Below are 18,921 nucleotides of genomic sequence, written 5' to 3'. Positions count from 1 at the left end.
CCTCTCTCCTACCCAGCCCGGGGGGGCCGACCGCGGAGCCGCCGCCGCGCAGCGCACACTCCCGGCTCCCGGGAACGGTTGGAGCAGGTCGGCTCCGCCCAGACCCTGGGGGCCCGGGACCCCGCACCCCGCGGCGCGCGGCCCCGAGTCTGAAATGGTGTCCCGGAGCCGGAGCTGCAGGGCGGCCCGCGGGACGCGCGGTGGCGCCCGAGTGCTGGGCTGGCGTCGGCGGGAAGGCACCGCCCCCTCTCGAGAGCCTCCGACCCTTCTCCGTCCCCAGAGAACTCAGACACCCCAAATCCATGACAAAAGAAGTCGAGACCAGGGCGAGTTCGTAGTTTGGGCCGCTAGCTGGGCCTGAGAGAGCAGAGGAGCTCAGGCCCGGGTGGATCAACTCCGAGAAGGGAGGCGGGAAACCTTTGTCCCCGGAGCGCGCGCCTGGATCCGGATCCACCTGCCGGCAGGTGTCAGGGAGCCGCGCAGCCGCAGATCCACCCTCTGCTTGTCCTCCTTTCTCTGTTGGACCCTACAACCCTCCCATTTCTCTTCTAACTTCCTACTCTCTGTTGCTTCTCAAATTCATTGACCCACTTTATACACACATGTATCCGAGTAAGACTCAAAAGCCACTTTTTTCTTTTTTTCTATTTGAGAAAGGAGAGCTGTAGCTTTCAACAAGGCGGATCAACTACTTTCCATCATGCAATTTATACATCTTGGTTTTACTTTAAAAATAAGAGCTGTGAGAGCATGCTCCTTATCTTTGGCGCATCTCTTTAACTTTGAATCCGCATCCTCCACATGAACTGGTAAGTTGTCTTCATTTGCTTCGTCCTGTAGTAAAGAATCAGTGGAAGTTGAATTGAAAAACCAGGATTTTTTGCTCTCCGGGGTCCCTTCTCTTCTCTTTGTGCTTTACTACCGCACCCCTGGCTTTCCAAACCCTGAGAGGTGCCTGGGAGATCTCTCTCCTTCCAGAGAGCCTTGGAGAGATTTCTCTCAGCTCTCAGCCGTGGCTCTTGGCTGTTTAATACAAAGTGCCTTGGATCCGTTGCCCTTAGCTTTCCTGCCCTGCCCTCTGACTTTAGAGACTTTGCTCCGAGCCGGGGGGGGGGGGGGGGGGGGGGGGGGGGGGGGGAGCCTCAGTGGATATTTCTCTCCACTTTCTAGCCTTTTCCCTCGGCCCCTTTTTGGCTTGCTCTCCCACAGAGACAGTTGGCAGTGGTTTTGGCTACGTGGAATTCTCTGCTTGGGTCAAGCAAGCCCACCAACAAACTTTAAAAATCCCTTAGATTTTCTCCCAGTCTCTCCTGGTCAGGTGTTCACAGTTTTCTTTTGTGCCTCTGCCCATCTGCCAGGGATAAGAGGCCTTTTTTACCCTGCAAAGGCCTCTTTCTGGAGTTTAGTCTCCTCAGGTTCTTTTGTATCGTTGACTCCCTGACGGGCTCAGAAACCCTGATGTTCTGCAGTTTATGGGCCTGTTTAATAAGCAGGCTGAGAAGGAGACACTATGGGCTTGCTCTAATTAGCAGGTTTAAGAGGGAGACACTGTGGCAACTTTGCATAGCCTGACCAAACATGCCTAGATTTCTGTGCCAAAATTGCTTTGTCATCCTTGAAACTACTTCATTTAAAATATATATGGGAACAGCCTGGCCACTCTCAATAAAGAAAGGAATCATTTGAGGGCCTGCTTTGTGCCACGTGATTGCATGTTGTTTCGAGTGAACTTTCCATCACGCATCATTTTATTCAATGGATATTAAGAGACAGCCATGATTGTCCTTATACTGAAGTTGGGAAAAATTAGAAATAATATATACATGTTGCCATGGAAACTTCCAGAAGTGAAGTGGCTGGCCACTTACAGGCGCGTTGCCAGGCTTTACTTAGACTTCTGGGTGAGATTTCTGGGTGCCTGGGAGGGCCTGCGTCATGTGGAGTTTAGGATACATTTCAGAAAGTTACCTATAATATTGTTCACTGATTTCACAAATGTTTATGGATATCCTGCCAAGATCCAGTCACGATGGCAGCCCATAGACATGGCCCAAAGACACACATGGTCCCTCCCCCCCCACCTCCCAGAGCTTCAAATCTAATAACACCCGTGGTATATGATTAGTTGTCTAAGTGTAGGCAAGGTCTTTTCCACATAGGCAGTATCTTTGTTTTACCTTAAGAAGGATCTTCTCTTGTTCTTCAGGTCTGACGCTGATGTATTTTCTATGCAAATGATCAGGACAGATTAGCAGCGTTGCCCAGTGAAAGCTCTTAAACTGTGCATCACAGAAAACTTCGGTATTTTGGGTTCATAGCACATCCGGTTAAAGAGAATAATATCCTGTGTTAGAACCCTTCTCCCTTTCTTTCTGTAATTTTGGAGAGTATTGTCACCAGCAATGTTGAAGATTAGCTTGACAGAGTATACTATGGAATGCTCAAGTTTAGAAGTCAAGCAATGGAGGAAAATGTGAACCTTGAAGTCAACTGGGAAAGAAGGATTTTGAGGTCAGGAGATGACCGTGGGGTCTTCTGTAGAGAAATGCTAATGTGAAGGGTTGGTCTATGTAAAAGTCGGTATGAAAAATCACTCCCAGTGTGGCCTCAAGAAGGTACCTTCAATTTGTTCTTGGAAACTGTGGAGTGCAGGATTTTCATTCTGTAACCACTAATAAATTGCGGAGGCCAGTGGAGTCTGAATGCGGGCATCAGAACAAGTTGAGGGGCGCCTGGGTGGCCCAGTCGGTTAAGCATCCGACTCTTGATTTTGGCTCAAGTCATGATCTCGTGGCTTGTGGGTTCGAGCCCTGCTTCAGGCTCTGCGCCGTCAGCTGCGTTACCATTCTATTTCTACCTCATCTCCTTGACTTTTCTTGCTTCCTTTTACCACCATCAGAGCACCCACTGTACCTACAATAAGTTGCTGTTCAACCAGTTTTTGCAAATGGGACAACGAATGGCCAATTTCTTCTTTCAACCTCAAGGAAGGAAATGGAACACATATTCACATTAGTTTTAGGCAAGATTTCTAGTATGTCTTCACAGGGTTTTTCGCATGGCTTAGCCTAAATTCCCACAAATGTGAGCATTGACCTCTAAGGAACATGAGAAAAATAAGAAAAGTAAACAAATCTGGTATGATTTATATAAATTGGCGACTCGCATTGGGATTCTCTCCTGTGCACTAATCTCTCTGAAGCCACGGGGACAGGGAGACCTTAAGGCATTCCTAACAGAAGTTGGAAGTGCCATGCAATCTCCCAGCGTCCACCCAAAGCTCGCACAAAAGTCGGGTGAAGGCATCTTGAGCAGTAAGTCAAAGAAACCTGTCTCTGATCATTTTGGGACAGCAAACGAGTACTCATGTTCTGTTTATTGGTTGCTTATTCCTGGTACCCAGATGTGAAAAATGCCATCAGCAACATGACCTAACACTACAAAGCGTAGCGACTTTGAGCGGAGGGAAGGAGGACTCACAGGTTGGTTGTGAATGAAGACAGAGCGGGTCAGGTTCCACGTCAGCCCCGTCGAGTGCAGACGGATGGGGGGAGGAGTTCATAGGAGGTTATCAAGAGTAAAGGTGGGACCGGACGTGGACGCGGTTGTGAAAATTGCTGCACATCAGATTCTGGTTATCGTGAAGGTTTTACCCAGGAAGCAACCAGATGATATCCTGGAGGAAGAGAGCTCACTTGGCAACAGCAAGCAGATGAGCAGAAGAAAAAACACTTAACAAAGGCTGAGAGCAAGTGAAACAGTATAAAAATGTTTGGAGAGCTGAAAGTGTTAAATACTTGTTTTTTAATTAATTTTCTTTTATTTTTGAGATCAATGTGGATTCATATACGGTTGTAAGAAATAATACAGAGTGTTCCCAGGTGCCCTTTACCGTTTTTCCCAATGGTAACATCTTGCAAAACAATATTACACGCGGCATGTTGACATTCAAACAGTCAAGATCCAGAACATTTCAACGGCCCAAGGATTCCTCAGATTGCCCTTCTAGAACCACATCCACTTCCTTCCTACCCGTGTTCCCTCCTTAACCACTGGCAACCACTGATCTATTCCCCATTTCTATAGTTTTACCGTTTCAAGCATGTTCTATAAATGGAAGCATATAGTATATAGCCTTTGGGAATTTTTTTTCACTCCAAAATTCACTGCAAATTCATCCTGCATTCACTGCAGATTCTTCCAGGTATCAGTAGTTGATTCCCTTTTATTGCTGAGTCATTGTGTAGATGGTTCATCATTCACTCCTTGAAGGGCGTCTGGGTTTTTTCTGGGTTTGGGCTATCATGAATAAAGTTGGTGTGAACATCCACATACAGTCGAAGGAGAGAAAAAATAATTTTCCCTCTGGTCTTTTCAGTTCTTGGCTGAGACCCTCCCACCGCCCATTATACAAGACAGACTGACGGAAGTAAAAGAAACAGAAGTTTGATAACATATATACCTCTTGCGTACATGGGAGACACCCGGGAAAACTGTGTCACTACCACGTATACGGAAGACGTACGTATTGTAAAACTTCTATTCTTTTTCTCTTGCTAATTTGTCCTTTATTGCAGGGAGGTCTCAGCCAAGAATCTAGAAGGGTAGAGGGAAAATTGCTTTACCTCCCCTACACAGTTATTGGTGTGGACATAAGTCTCCCATTTCTCTAGCATGAATGCAAGGAGAGCCATTGTTGGTCGCATGGTGATTTTGTGTTTAGTTTCTAAAGATTTGCCAGTGTATTTCCAGGGTGGCTGAATTACATTCCCGCTAGCGATTTATGGCGTATTCGTTGGCGGGGGCTGCGGTAAGGGTCATTTCTGTTGTTCTGTCTTCCAGTTCACGCATTCTTTCCTCTGTCCCTTGCGTGCTGCTGTTGAGCCCAGGCTCTGAGATCTTTATTTTGGTCACTGAGTTTTTCGAGTCTACAATTTTCATTTTGTACTCCTTTCATTTTTTTCCCCTGAAGCTTTCTACTTTTCGTTTGTTTCCGTCATGTTCATAATTGTTCACTGAGGCATGGTCAGGTGGCTGCTTTAAAATCTCTTGTCGGATAACCCCGAATCCCTTACATCTTGTTATTGGACTCGCTCTGCTGAATGTCTTCTTTTACACAGTTGGAGATTTTTCCAGCTTTTGGTTTGACAAGTGATTTTTCAACTAACGTCTGGACCTAATGTGCTTTGTGTTGTGAGACTCTGGCTCTTATTTAAACTCTGTTTTAGTTGGCTTTCTCTTCCCCCAAGGGAGGTGGGGGGGGGGACATCTGTTCATTACTGCCAGCCGGGCAATCCAGAAGTCCAGGGTCCCCCACTCAGCCTCCACTGACACCAGAGGTAGGGAGCGTCTTGTTTCTGCTGGCAGGTGGTGAGAATTCTGGCTCCCATGCGGTCTCCACTGGCCCAGAGATGGATGGAGGCAGGACCCAGTTACCACTGGGCAATGATGAAAGTCCCGTTCTTCACGGGGTTCCTCTATCACCACCCCAGCAGGCAGAGAGAAGGAGAGACACTGCTGGGTGGGGGGTACAAGTCCTGGCTTCCTGCTTGGCCTTTGCTGCCCCAGGCACTGGTAAGGCTACAGTGGAATGTGGTGCGTGGCTAGAGGTCAGCAGTTATTGTCTACAAGTGTTTTGTCTTGCTAGGCCGTCCCTTTGACGGCCTTTTGGCTGGAGAGGGCAGATTTTCTTAGAATGTTCTGTATGTGCCCACTGGTCTTTCAGGCTTCCGGTTTATTTAGCTCCAAGTCTAGGATGCATGAGACAAAAATAGGGAGCCTGCCATCGTGTCATTCTTCTGGCCCCAGGGTCCCTAGCCAGTCTCCTTCCTTTCTCCACCTTTCAGGTTCTTAGGTTTATTTTATGCATAATGTCCGGGGAGGGGCTGGTTACACTTAGCAACTACAGGACAGAGATAAGTACATCTTCTTCCCAGAAGCTCTGATTAACTTTTATATTACTATTGCTATGAATAGACTACAATAAGATACTTATATGTAATTCATAACATAGCATATCACTATTTATTTACACCATACATGTATTATGGCTCTATTATCCTACATGGACTTACATGTGTTTGTGTATATCCTGTGATAGCAAACATAAGCTTTCTGGAGCAGAGATTGACGTTATTATTATGAACTGCAATAATCCCTTAGTCTTTTCCTCCTCTCCATCAATGTGCCTTAGATTTTCTAGCTCTTATGTCCCTTTGGGAATACGAATATCCCACGGACCCCCTTCCCAAGCTGCCTTCCACGGAGACCACCAAGGAAGGGCAGCGACTTCCAACCGCCGAAGGAGGGGACAGAGGTTCCTGCACGCCCCGCCCCCCTCCGCCCGCCAACACCAGAGACGCTGCTGCTCCTTGACTGGCACCTTTGACTGTGAACTGTCCTGTGCTGTTAAAGACACCCCTTATTTGTGTGGACAGGGGGAGCACGACCACCTCTCCAAAGACCACTTGGATCAGAACGCCGCCGTGGAACCTGCAGCAGGTGCCGTTTACTGACTCCTGCAAAGTTCAATACTTTAAAATACCGACTGGGATGCTGGTCAGGTTTCTCCAGAAAAACAGACCCAGGAGGACGTTTACATATACAGAAAGAGATTCATTGTAAGGAACTGGCTCACGTGATTGTGGCAGCTGAGGGGGTCCAAAATCTGATAGGGGAGCTGGCAGACCAGAGACCCAGGAAGGGGTTACAGTTGGAGCCCAAAGGCATCTGCTGGCAAACCGGGAAGTTCTGATGTTGCAGATGAAATCCGAAGGCACTGTGGTGTCAAAACTCCCTCTCGTCCACTGGAGATCAGCCCTGGTTTCTACTCAAGACTTCACTTGATTGTACAAAACTCCCTTGCATTATAGAGGGCAATCTGCTTTACTCAAAGCCCACCAGTTTACATGTAAACCCCATCCAAAAGCACAGAAACAACCAGAATAATGTTTGACCAAATACGTGGGCACCATGGCCCATTCAAGTTGAAACATAAAAATTAACGATCACAACCAGTAAATAATTTTCATCCTCCCAGATGATCACTAAACGAAGCCAAGACGCTCAGAGATGCGGCTCTTGGCTTACGTGTTTCTCCTTGAATGAAATACGATTTTTCCCTCCCGGTCTCGGTAATTTTTTGTATGTGAAAATAGTTCCCCGTCCCCGTCCTATCAAAGATACCCAGTTATTGGATCCACTAGTCAGAATGGCCCACATCACTTGTAACCTCATGATCTGTTGCCCAAATAAAAATTAGGCTTCGTTCATTGATCTGCATATTCAGCTGACAGCACAAATGTAAATTTTGGCAAATTCAGCCAACAAGTTTCTTACCAAAGAAAATGAAAAGGGAACATCTGGGTGGCTCAGTCTTGGTTTTGGCTCAGGTCATGATCTCACGGTTCCTGAGTTCAAGTCCTGCCAGCAGGCTCCGCGCTGATAGCACGGAGCCTACCTGGAATTCTGTCTCTCCCGCTCTCTCTGCCCTTCATCCACTCTGTCTCTTAAAGTTGTAAAAATTTTAAGAAAACGAAAAGATGAGGGGCGCCTGGGGGGCTCAGTGGGTTAGGCGTCCGACTTCGGCTTTGGTCATGATCTCTCGGTTTGTGAGTTGGAGCCCCACGTCCAGCTCTGTGCTGATAGCTCGGAGCCTAGCGCCTGCTTCGCATTCTGGGTCTCCCTCTCTCTCTGCCCCTCCCCCACTCACGCTCTGTCTCTTTCTCTCTCTCTCTGTCTCTCTCTCTCTCCCTCTCAAAAACAAATAAACATTAAAAAAGTTAAACAGGGCGCCTGGGTGGCGCAGTCGGTTAAGCGTCCGACTTCAGCCAGGTCACGATCTCGCGGTCCGGGAGTTCGAGCCCCGCGTCGGGCTCTGGGCTGATGGCTCAGAGCCTGGAGCCTGTTTCCGATTCTGTGTCTCCCTCTCTCTCTGCCCCTCCCCCGTTCATGTTCTGTCTCTCTCTGTCCCAAAAATAAATAAACGTTGAAAAAAAGAAAATTTAAAAAAAAAATTAAACAACGAAAAGATGATACCTGCTAAATGTCCCTCGCAGCCCGTACACCATGTCTCCTGTTCACAGGGGCGTGGTTTATTCACTATGATAGTGAAGCCTTCATCCGTCAGGGTTTTGCCCACTTTTCAGTTTCTCAGAATTTGCAGAAACAATGAGATTTTTTGGCTGTGTAGAAATTTTTGACGTGGAGATGATATGATGTGATATGATATGATATGATATGATAGATGTGAAAAACCTGATGAGAACCAGCAGGTCAACGCAAACAAGCTGTAAAGTAGGCGGACGCTTTTGGAGAGCTGGAAAGGAATTCCCACCTGTCCAGGAACCTGTGATTGGTATTCAGTAAAATCCCAAGGATTCCAGGCTCGGTTTTATCGAGCAGATATTTAGTTGGATGTCTTCACACTGAACTGACACAAAGGACAGTGTAATGTGGGCTTGAGAAGAACAGAGCTGCACGTCAAAGTGATTTTTCTTTAACCGGTCTTCACCACTACATCAAAGAAGAGAAGAATGTCCTAAAGGCTGCAGGCAGTTCAGTGAAGTATTATTGGAACAGGAAACAAAGAGTAAAAATAACCTACAGAATTATGGGACAGGAAAAAAAAAAACATGTTAGTTTTTATTAAACAGATCATCTGCTTAATTTGTCCTATTGTAATCATCTTTTTTAAAAATATTACACGTATGTATCTTATGCATACACAATAACATCGTCTACACAACTTAAATACCCAATAAGAAGCTTACGTTTCTCTATCAGAGGACAGAAACATTATAAAATTATTGTTATATTTTCTCCCATGTGTATTTGTTAACTCCTGCTGTTAACTACCAATTGCCACTTTTAACTGGTCCCATTGTTTTGATTAAATAATAGTATTCAGGTAACAGAGCAGCAAATAGAATAATATAATTTCAAATAAACACTTGTTTTTCATATTTTTATGGTAATGTGTTGGAAGTATTCAGTTTGTATTTCAGGTTTATGTTTCTTCGTTTCCACCCGGCACGGCTCTGTCCTGGGTCGACCCTCTAAAGCTGGCCTCGCGGGCACACTCAACTCCGCGGTGCTGAGAAGGGACGGGACAAATACTCCGAGCGCGGCAGAGCGCCCTTGGGCTCCGAGAGGGCTCCCGGGGAGAAAACCGGCCGCCAGGTCTGCAGCAGGTGCAGCGCGGGGCGCGCGGTGGGGGGGGGAGCGCACGACCTTGGACACCCAGACTCAGCCCCTTCTTGCCCGCTTTCCGGGGGTGCTCACCCCCGGGCCGCAGAGGGGAGCGGGCGGCAGGGGCGACCCTTTGTTTTTTATGTTGTTTGTGAAATATAAGGAAGTTGAAATCCCCGAAGTCAAGTCCGGCGGCGTATTTTGAGAAAATAGATGTTTCCGCCCGGTTTCGAACCGGGGACCTTTCGCGTGTGAGGCGAACGTGATAACCACTACACTACGGAAACGGCTGTGGGTTGGCTCACGTGTTTGTACCTCTGACTGCACATAATTAAGATTTTTTTTTTTTTTTTTTTTTTTTTTTTTGCCTGCATGGGCCCGTCCGGGAAATGCTTGTTGTTATGGTGCATTTCTGCCTCTTCTTTTTATTTATGAAAAAAGAAAACCGCCATAACCAAACAAAGGCTTCACCCAGGACCCCAATTCTTGCATCATCCTGGAGAATTCGGGGGCGGCGGGGGGGGGGGGGGTAAAATAATAAGTTGTTATTTTTTAAAAACTGTTCCTAGTTTTGACATAGAATTGGCATACAGCACCGTATGAATTTAAGATGTACAGCATAATGATCTGACTTCCACCTATTAAGAAATGATTACAACTGGAGAATTTGATTTCAAGACTACCCCATGCTGTCTACACCTGTTTCTCTGTCCCTGCAATGGGGATTCCTCTCTTGGTGACAGAAAGTGACTCTGGGAACCAGGATTGAGCGGCCTGAGCACAGGAGATGGTCAGAAGCCACGGACACTTTCTGCCCCAGGCTCTTCCTTTGCAGGTGAGTTGAGTAGAGGTAGTCGTGTGGCTTCACCTCGCTACCAGGCTTCTGGGACCCACAAAGGAGGTGAAATGTTTAGGGAACACCATCCCAGGCGCGGAATGCAAATGCAAGAAGTCTTTGTCCTCAAGGAACTCGGAGTCCGTAATAAGTCTTCTTTACAGAGTCATAGAGTCACGATATCTTTGTTGTACTGTCTCTTGCCCAAACTTACAACTGGTAGAGACAAGCATCTCTAGGTTATATCATCTCGCCCTTGGGTCTCACGCTCTATCACAGTTGAACTGGACGCACTCTATTATGCCAACCAAATGGGCGATATTTGGCCACAAAATGTAATGCCACGGTTGCTCTTGATGAGACCATGTTCTCAGCCTGAGAACAAATCTTTCTAAATTCATTGTTAAAAGCTGAACGGACTCAAATACAAATGAACCGACTTAGGTAAAAGGTAAATGTCTGTCTTGGGGGATGGGTAAGGGTAGGATAGTGAAAAAGGCAAGGAGTAAATTGCATAATAATTTAGTGATACGTGGGTCTGTGTTTGAGTCAGAGATTTTGCTAAAAATTAGAAATATCGAAGACTTGATTTTTTTTTTTCTGGAATGGAATAAGCTTAGAAGGGGGAACCATCACATCTCTCAACCATATTTAGGGACGTTGTTCCCCACTTCCAGATTACAATCCCCTAGTAACTGGTAGAAGCTTCCTATCCCAACCTGAAGAAGGTCAGTGTCCTCTTGTCTGAGGTATTTGTAATGGCTTCTCTGAGCTCCTTGTCTTGCTAAGCTCGGCTGATACTCTCCCGGATCTGTCACGACCACCTCTCTCCTTTTCTGAGACCCCAGAGGGTCAAGTACAAAGTGTGACCCATGAGGAGGTGTGGCACAGATCAAAATAACTGCATGATTTTCCCAGTTTATATTGACAGGACCCTGGCAGTTTTGAATGGGAATGGCTCTCGAGTGGACAGGATCAAGGCAGCAGGAAAATAAAGCTGCATCACACAAGCTCACCGACACAGTCTTACTTGGCACAGGTATCCAATTCAGTGTTTTAACTCAAGGGCCTGGGAGCAGCCCCAAAGTTTCATTAATTAAAACATTATAATTCATACGTGATTAATGTATGGACCCGAAGTTAGGGTGAACCAACAGAATGAAATTGAAACATCAGTATTTCCTCCGTGTATGGAGAGCAAACCCAAGGCCTAAGAAGATTGAAATTCTAGAAGGAATTTGTCATGGGCTTCTCCGGGAGGAGCGAACTTTCACCCCGGTTGTGAGAAGTAAGTTCATGAGGAGCGCCTCAGGATCCTTGAGTTGTTCTCGGGTGGCTTTTCCTCAGAGGCCAGAAATGACAGGGGGGCCTTGCTGACCCTGACCTGGAATCCCCACACGTAACAGAGATGACTGGAGCCCAGGGTGACAGGGGCCAAATGTTGGCAATAAACTGCCAAAGACTGGATGGGTGTTGTCACGAACTCGGTGGTGTCTCCTGAAAATCCACATGTTCTAGCCCGAACCCCTTATGTGACTGTGTTTGGAAGCAGGCACTTTAAGGCGGTAAATATGGTTAAGTGAGGTCATAGGGTGGGGTCCTCATCCAACTGGACTGGTGTCCTTGCTTGAAGACAAAGACACACCGGAAATCTCTCTCGAAGTGTGCACAGAGGAAAGGCCATCTACGGGCCTAGAGGTCCCCCCAGAAAGCAGTCCCGCACGCACGTAGACCTTGGACTTGGTTTGTATGAGCTCCCAGACGGGAGCCGGTTTTGAAGGCAGAGGAGTCCAGTGTCCCTTGAGAAACACCCCTGGCACATAGACAAAAATGTACACTCCTGTTCTTCCTCCGAGCCTTTCCTAAAAGGACCTGTGCCCACTTAGCAAAGTGACTGTGCATTAGGGAAGAGGAAGTGGAATTTTGGGGATTGCTAGAAAATGGCTCCGGGCTGGCATTGATTCCTAGAGATACAAAGCATCACGGCTGCCCGCCGAGCAAGACAGGGACTCAGTGAAGCCTTGCTTCCCATCTGTCTCGCTGTGGGCATGGTGGGTCCCGAAACCTTCCCTGAACCCATTTCCCTAATTCCAGACGGTAACTTTAATATTACTTCCATGGCTCACGGAGTGAATGCTACGATGGCAGAAAAGGCCAAGTGGAAGCCACTAGAAACTCCTCTAACGATGACAACAGTGAAGCAACAGCAGGGATCACAGAGGTTAGTGCCAACATCGGGGACTAGAAAGCGACAGGGTAGAGACTCCCTCCGTCTCGCTATTCTGTGATTGTATCTGTATCTGTATCTGTATCTGTCGTAGAAGAGAGGTCGCTCGTGCAGGGTGACAGAGGCTGCTGTCAGTGTCGTCGAGGGGTTGTTCCCATTGCGCGTGCGATTCCAGACGCCATTTCATCCGTGGAGAAATTTAACGCGGGCACCTAGTGTGCAGCCGCGGGCAGGGCTGGTGCTGTGTTCTCTATGCCTAACCGTCAAACCCGCCAGAAGCAGTGGACTTTCCGCTGGTTCAGCCAGCAGCACCCCTGTCTACCCCACCTCAGGGCATATCAACACTCCGATCCCACGGCCTAAGTTAGGCACGGAGACCTTCACCCACATGACCATGCCCTAAAGTTGAAAGCTGATTCTTGTTTGACACATGGACATTTGAAGCAAATGTATATTTTGCAAACTGACCACAAGGCGAACGGGTGTGCCTTTCCAGAACTGGCTCGGTCTTGTGGGCCTCCTTTGTGTCTCCAACCCAGTCGTAGTCCACTCGGGCTGCTGTAACAGAGGCACCATAGACTGGGTGGCTTAAATGACAAGCATGTATCTCTCGAAGTTCTGGAAGCTGGGAAGTCCCAGTTCAAGGCAGGAGCAGATTCTGAATCTGGTCAAGTTTTCTTCCTGGCTTCCTGGCTCATAGAGGGCAGTCTTTCTCTGTGTCTACACCTGAAGGAATGGGTGAGTGAACTCTCCCGGGTCTCTTTTATAAGCACCTATTCCCATTCTTGAGGGCCCCACCCTCGTGACCCCATCACCTCCCAAGGCCCCACCCCCAGGTACCATCACCCTATTGGGGATTAGGGTTCAAGGCACCAATTTGGGAGGAACACGCATAGTCCACAGCAATCCCCCGAACACCCACTTCCTTTTCTGACTTCAAATAGGTTTGGTGCAGAGTAAGTTGATGCGAGCCTCCTGGGCACGGTGGCCAGTGACACGAGGGTCACAGGTCGGGCTAGGGTCACTGTCCACTCCTGGCCGCCTCAGTTTTCTTTCCTTTCTCTTGTGAAAAATATCTTTCTTCCTACATCGTCCAAAGAAGTGATACTGAACCGTGACACTAAAACTGACGCTGAAACGAGTTACCAAAACATCTTGAGAGGAAGTCACCGTCCCACAGTGGTCTCGGCTGTCAGCTGAGGACCTTCAGAGGCATCAAAGGAGCCATCTTCTAAGATTTCTTTCCTTCTCCCCCTTCTTCCTGAAACTGAGAAAGGAAGTTGACTGAGCAGGACTCTGGCAAACTTTAAAATCAAAGATGCTTTAAAGAAAATTATGATAATTTACCAGTACGTTCTCTTCCAACTGTTTCCCAGTTCAGCAGCGTCTACACCCGCTCAGCTTCTCAGGGCCCTGGGCTGGGGAGTCAGTCCTGGACGAGAGAGAATGAACATCTCCTGGGGGACGTTGAGTTGGACAAGAACACGGCAGGTTCCCGGCGACACCGAGAGTCTGAGAAATTTGGAAATTAAACTCCCGGGGAGGAGACAGGAAGGAAGGGTTAGTAAGCAGTGACAGCTTGTGGATGGGTCCTTTTTAACAAACAGCCTCCTTTCTCCGTTTTTTTCTGCAGGGACATCTGAATTCCTTGGCAGAGTAGGACTAGGGGAAAATCAAGATCTAGCTGAGAAAGAACCACAGACATTTCAAAAGACACTTGAATGTGTGGATGGATTCCACCGTGTTCGTCCCAAGACAACTTGAGCCTCCAAAGGGTTCTGCCAAAGGCCCTGAAAATTAAACCAATGAAACTGCCCCGTGGCCAGCCTTGGGTTGGTCCTGGGTCTGTTGCAGAGCTGTGAACTGGTTAAATGGCAAAGCTGGGGACGGAGACTGGAGATTGCCACTACACAGTTCCTCCACTCAGTGCTCTTTGCCACGAGAGGATTTCCCAGTGAAAACCACTCCTGGAAATTACGCTGTAAGGAGAACTACATGCAGGCCCAGACAGAAAATACTCCTTTCTCTGCAAAAATAAAATACACGCGCACACACACACACACACACACACACACGCACACGCACCCTACAGATATTCGAAATTGTACTCCCAGACCCAAAGGAGGAAGTTTAAGCTACTTGAACTCTGTGAATTGGGACAAAATAGTCCAAGGTTGCACCGTGGAGACAGGCCTTCTCCACTTCTCCCGGAACACCTAGAGCAAATCAAGACCACTCCCCAGCGGGCCTGGAAAGCAGGGTGTGCACTCCAGGTGTCCGTGCCCCTAGGACACTTTCCAGAGCCCTCTTCCTGTGGCCCCCGCCTCCTCAACCGACTCGGAATGGCGACTGGCTCCCTCTGGTGCTCTGGGTGAGGTCTCCCTCAGAGCCCTCGATCGCTGAGTTCCAGAAGGGAAGGCCCACTCACCCTTCCAGAGGAGGCCCCTGGGAAAAACAATTCTGTCCCCCACCTCCTCGTTCGTAGTGTTTTCTTGAGCTTTTCATTTTTTTTTAGTAGGTGCGTCAAAGCCTAAAGTGGCCTGTGGGCACCTCCTGCCTCCTGCCCATGAGCCCCTCAAATGACTACTGTCGTCCTGGGTCCACTCATTATCCTTGAGGGATGTGTCGTGTAAAATCTATGTATGATCTAACACAAATAGATTTCCAATGGTAACATTGGATGCAGATTGCTCTGACCGTCGCTTTTATGTTAAAATATGTGTTTGTACATAACGGCACTTCTCGTTTTCTTCGAAATATGCATAGCACTCCACTGTGGAGTTAGGCCATACTTTATCCAAATAAATAATTCTGAATAATTAGGTTTTTCCCAATCTTGTTATTACAATTAATGCCGCAGAGAATAAACTTCAGCACAATATGGTCTGTCGTGTGTGCAAGTCTACGGGGTATATTTGTGGAAATGCTGGACCCGAGGGTATGGGCGTTTGACATGTTGGGAAGATCCTGTCAGATTGCCCTCCGGGGCAACAAGGCAGAGTATATTCTGTAGAGAGCACGATTAAATAGGAGGTTGGGCACGAATAATACAGCTCCCTAATTCATTTCCTACCAACTATGAATCCAACCAGGCAATCCATGAAGACTGTAGAAAAAGTCTGAAAATCAAGGATTCTTGCGATGCTGGAAGATCGCCTCCTCTCCAAGAGGTGAGATTTTGCAGCCTGGGGCCTGGCAGGATGGGGGTGAGGTGAAGGCGGCAGGAGGTGCTGAGTGGAGACACCTGATGCAGGGGCTTGGGCATGGTTTCCTGTCGCGTCCACTCAAAGTAAATAGGCCAAAGGCGCAGAAGCAACCAGACTGCAGCAGTCAGGGCCTTGCACGAACGTGTGTTTCTTTGTAGACAAAGGCCTGTGTGCCAGGCTGTGATGGCCGAGTGGTTAAGGCGTTGGACTCGAAATCCAATGGGGTCTCCCGCGCAGGTTCAAATCCTGCTCACAGCGCTCTGCGGTGCTTTTTCTGTCCAAGTTCTAGGATGAAATTCTCACAAAGCACAGTCTTCTCAGCTTCTCATCTTATTCCACGAACTGAGAAGTAGGAGGGGAGTGGGGGGAGGGGAGTGGGGAGCTACTCCGGTGTTTGGGACCCTTAGGGTCCTTGTCCTCGTCCTACCTATCCAGAGGGCTGTGTTGGTCCCCCCCACCTTGGCTTAGGCACCACTCATCCAGAGGGCTGTGCTGGTCCCCCCACCTTGGCTTAGGCACCACTCGGGTGTTTGGGACCCTTAGGGTCCTTGTCCTCATCCGAGCCGCGCACCCATGAATCTCTCCCTGGGAGCGGGCACCGCTTCCACGGACCCAGGAAGTGAAGCCTGAGGTTTAGCGCTCAGAAGAGCCGCTTGCTTTGTAGTGAGATTGGGAAATCCGAAGGCAGACCCCAGGGGCAAAGACAAACAGGAGATTTTGTTTTTAAAACTCTTGAATAAAAGTCCTTGTGCTGACAATAGAAATGTAGGTAAACTTCCTTAAAGAGTTCTCTGGTATTTGAAAAAACGGAAGGGGAGGGGAGGGAAGGGGAGGGTAGTGGAGGGAAGGGGCCGGACCTAACGCAGGCTGGTGGGAAACACAAAGCTCTAGGATCAGAAATAGCCATGAGATTTGCAACTACGTGGATGGAACCGGAGGGTATTACGCTAAGTGAAATTAGTCAGTCTGAGAAAGACAAAAATCAGATGACTTCACTGCTATGAGAACTTTAAGAGACAGAACAGATGAAATAAGGGAAGGGAAACAAAAATAATATAGAAACAGGGAGGGGGACTAAACAGAAGAGACTCCTAAATATGGAGAACAAACTGAGGGTTCCGGGAGGGGTTATGGGAGGGGGGATGGGCTAAATGGGGAAGGGGCACTAAGGCATCTACTCCTGAAATCACTGTTACACTAGATGCTAACTAATTTGGATGTGAATTTAAAAAAGAATGTAAAAATAATAAAAAATTAAAAAAAAGAAATATCCATGAGTGTGTGTCAACTGCTCTCTAAAACATCGTATAGAAACGAGGAAATCGAAGCAAAGAGAAAGTCACAACTGGGCCAAGGCAATGAACCCAGTGGGCCAGGAGTCTGCATAAAGGCACCCTGAGACCCCGGCGCCCATGCTTCTGGCTCTCAGGGGAGAGCACCACCCTCACTTAGAAATACTTTGGTATTTCCACGTGTCTATTTCGCCTGTATCGAGCCCTTTAATATACCTAGCTGTTTTATGTAACGGTATTCTTTCACTTTATAGCTGTAAACCCAAACGTCGAAGCTTCTATGTGAATCTGGTTCTGAAAACACTTACCTTTGTTGAATTCTTGCCGGCCTTTGGCCTAATTGGGGGGGGGGGGGTGTTTCTGAATGTCTGTTCTCAGCATAGAGTCTGCAAGTATCTCTCCGTCTTGAGTTACAGGTCTTCAGAGAGTGAGGTGGAAACATATGATTCATCACTCAAATAAGGTATTTTATTCCACTTTCTTTTTCACGATATCAAAATTTTACATCATAGGGCTCGCTATGACTGAGCCACACATAGCATCAGTGTTAAGCACGTAAACAAAACGAGATGGCTGACGGAGCCATGAACCAGCTGCATAAACTGACGGAACATTCACGAGTAGAAACAGGCAAGCACATAGATGGAAAAATGCAAACACCAGTCATCCTGTCACATACGTGATGCTTCGAGGCGGAAAACCCTTTCATACACGCAACTATTTTCAGAGGATGTAACTTATACAAGCTAACCACAAAGACCCCATCAGTCAGCTTTGCCGGAGTCCACAGGTCTTTCTTCAACTCACTTCTGCCCGCATCACGGAGCAACTGCGTCTCGACGATTCCGATGAATGATGGATAATCGACACACAGCAGCCGAGGGGGCCAGTGGCGCAATGGATAACGCGTCTGACTACGGATCAGAAGATTCTAGGTTCGACTCCTGGCTGGCTCGTACCTCCTCTCGTTTTTCCTCCCTCCTTTTGGTAAGAATGTCTTTCTGTGTAAGTTCTTCAAGTGGGTAAGAGAAACAGATTTTTAGTCCTTTGGAAGGCACTTGCTCTGGTCTGGCTCTTGAGCTCACGTGGTGCTGCCACGCCACCCAGCCGGGGCTCTCCAACAAGTCTGAATGGATGCTGGAATTGTCTGTCCTCTCAACTTCCCTTTTCACCTGCTTCCTTTTGCTGATAGTGAGAGAGCTGACTGAAGGATCTTTGGAAAGACAGCTCGAAGATCAAATAAGGAATATCATTCGACCATAAAAAGGAATGAGGTTCTGATACATGCTACACCCTGGATGAACCTTGAAGACATCATGCTAAGTGGAAAAAAAAAAAAAAGCCAGACACAAAAGGCCCTCCTGTATGATTCCATTTCTGTTTAATGTCAAGAACAGGCACATTCAAAGAGCTAGTAGCTGCCAGGAGCTGGGGAACCGGGTGGAAAGGGACAGAATGTGTTTGGGAGTGATGAGTATGTTTTGCAATTAGATCATGGCGATGGTTGCACAAGTCTGCATATACTAAAAACCACTGAACTGTGCACTTTCATGTGAATTTTAAGGTATGTGAATTACACCTTACTTTTTAAAAACCAAAGAAGTGTCAAAAAATAAAACTTGGCCAGTATTTTCTTCACTAGGTTGTCCCCCACTTGGGCAAGGGCTCTCCCTCTTCGGGCTCTCTCTCTCCTGCACACCTTCTGTCCCTCGGTCCCCGGCCCGGAGGAAAGAGAAGGGACATGTGGAACCGAGAAAGACGCGGCCGCGGACGAACGAAACCAGAGCCTCCCGTGGACCCTCAGTTCTGCGTTCTCCGCAAAGGTCCCCCCGCCCCGAACACGCACGAAAGCGACTGAGCCTCCTTGTCCCCGCCGCGCCCCGCGAGGTCACCCACGGCGCGGCCGCCTGACCGCGGCAGGCTGAGACTGAGGAACTGTTTGCAGTCGCAAAGGGTCCGGGACGGAAGGGGGCCTGACGACAGAGAGGGGAGGGGGTCGGGAGACGAGGGGGCGGCGGCCCTGGGCGGGGTCTCCCCGAACAGGTGCGCCTCCCTGAACACGGGCTCCCGCGCTCGACCCCAAAGCCGGGGCAGGGGGAGAGGCCGAAGCCGGGCGGGGAAGGCGCAAACAAGCAACGGGCACCTCGGCTTGCGGATATGCACGGATTTATG

The 18,921-nt window shown here is 48.1% G+C and overlaps 2 long non-coding RNA genes and 3 other non-coding genes across 5 annotated transcripts; 4 read left to right on the top strand and 1 right to left on the bottom strand.

Annotated features, from left to right (window-relative positions):
• Positions 1-102: 102 nt before the first annotated feature.
• LOC122489145 lies at positions 103-7,281 on the top strand. The gene is made up of 2 exons (XR_006298843.1): positions 103-809; positions 6,194-7,281. It is a non-coding gene; the product is annotated as an uncharacterized LOC122489145 (long non-coding RNA).
• A 637-nt stretch (positions 7,282-7,918) lies between these two features.
• LOC122489143 lies at positions 7,919-15,137 on the top strand. The gene is made up of 5 exons (XR_006298840.1): positions 7,919-9,180; positions 9,933-10,024; positions 10,943-11,063; positions 12,119-12,245; positions 13,885-15,137. It is a non-coding gene; the product is annotated as an uncharacterized LOC122489143 (long non-coding RNA).
• TRNAV-CAC lies at positions 9,404-9,476 on the bottom strand. Its single transcript has one exon. It is a non-coding gene; the product is annotated as a tRNA-Val (tRNA).
• A 497-nt stretch (positions 15,138-15,634) lies between the features above and the next one.
• On the top strand, positions 15,635-15,715 carry TRNAS-CGA. Its single transcript has one exon. It is a non-coding gene; the product is annotated as a tRNA-Ser (tRNA).
• Positions 15,716-17,632: 1,917 nt separating this feature from the next.
• Positions 17,633-17,705, top strand: TRNAR-ACG. Its single transcript has one exon. It is a non-coding gene; the product is annotated as a tRNA-Arg (tRNA).
• The last annotated feature ends 1,216 nt before the right edge of the window (positions 17,706-18,921 follow it).

Source organism: Prionailurus bengalensis, chromosome B2 (genome assembly GCF_016509475.1).
Source record: "Prionailurus bengalensis isolate Pbe53 chromosome B2, Fcat_Pben_1.1_paternal_pri, whole genome shotgun sequence".
Classification (NCBI taxonomy): domain Eukaryota; kingdom Metazoa; phylum Chordata; class Mammalia; order Carnivora; family Felidae; genus Prionailurus; species Prionailurus bengalensis.
The sequence above is the reverse complement of the archived record's forward strand: the minus strand, read 5'-3'. Positions and strand labels throughout refer to the sequence as shown.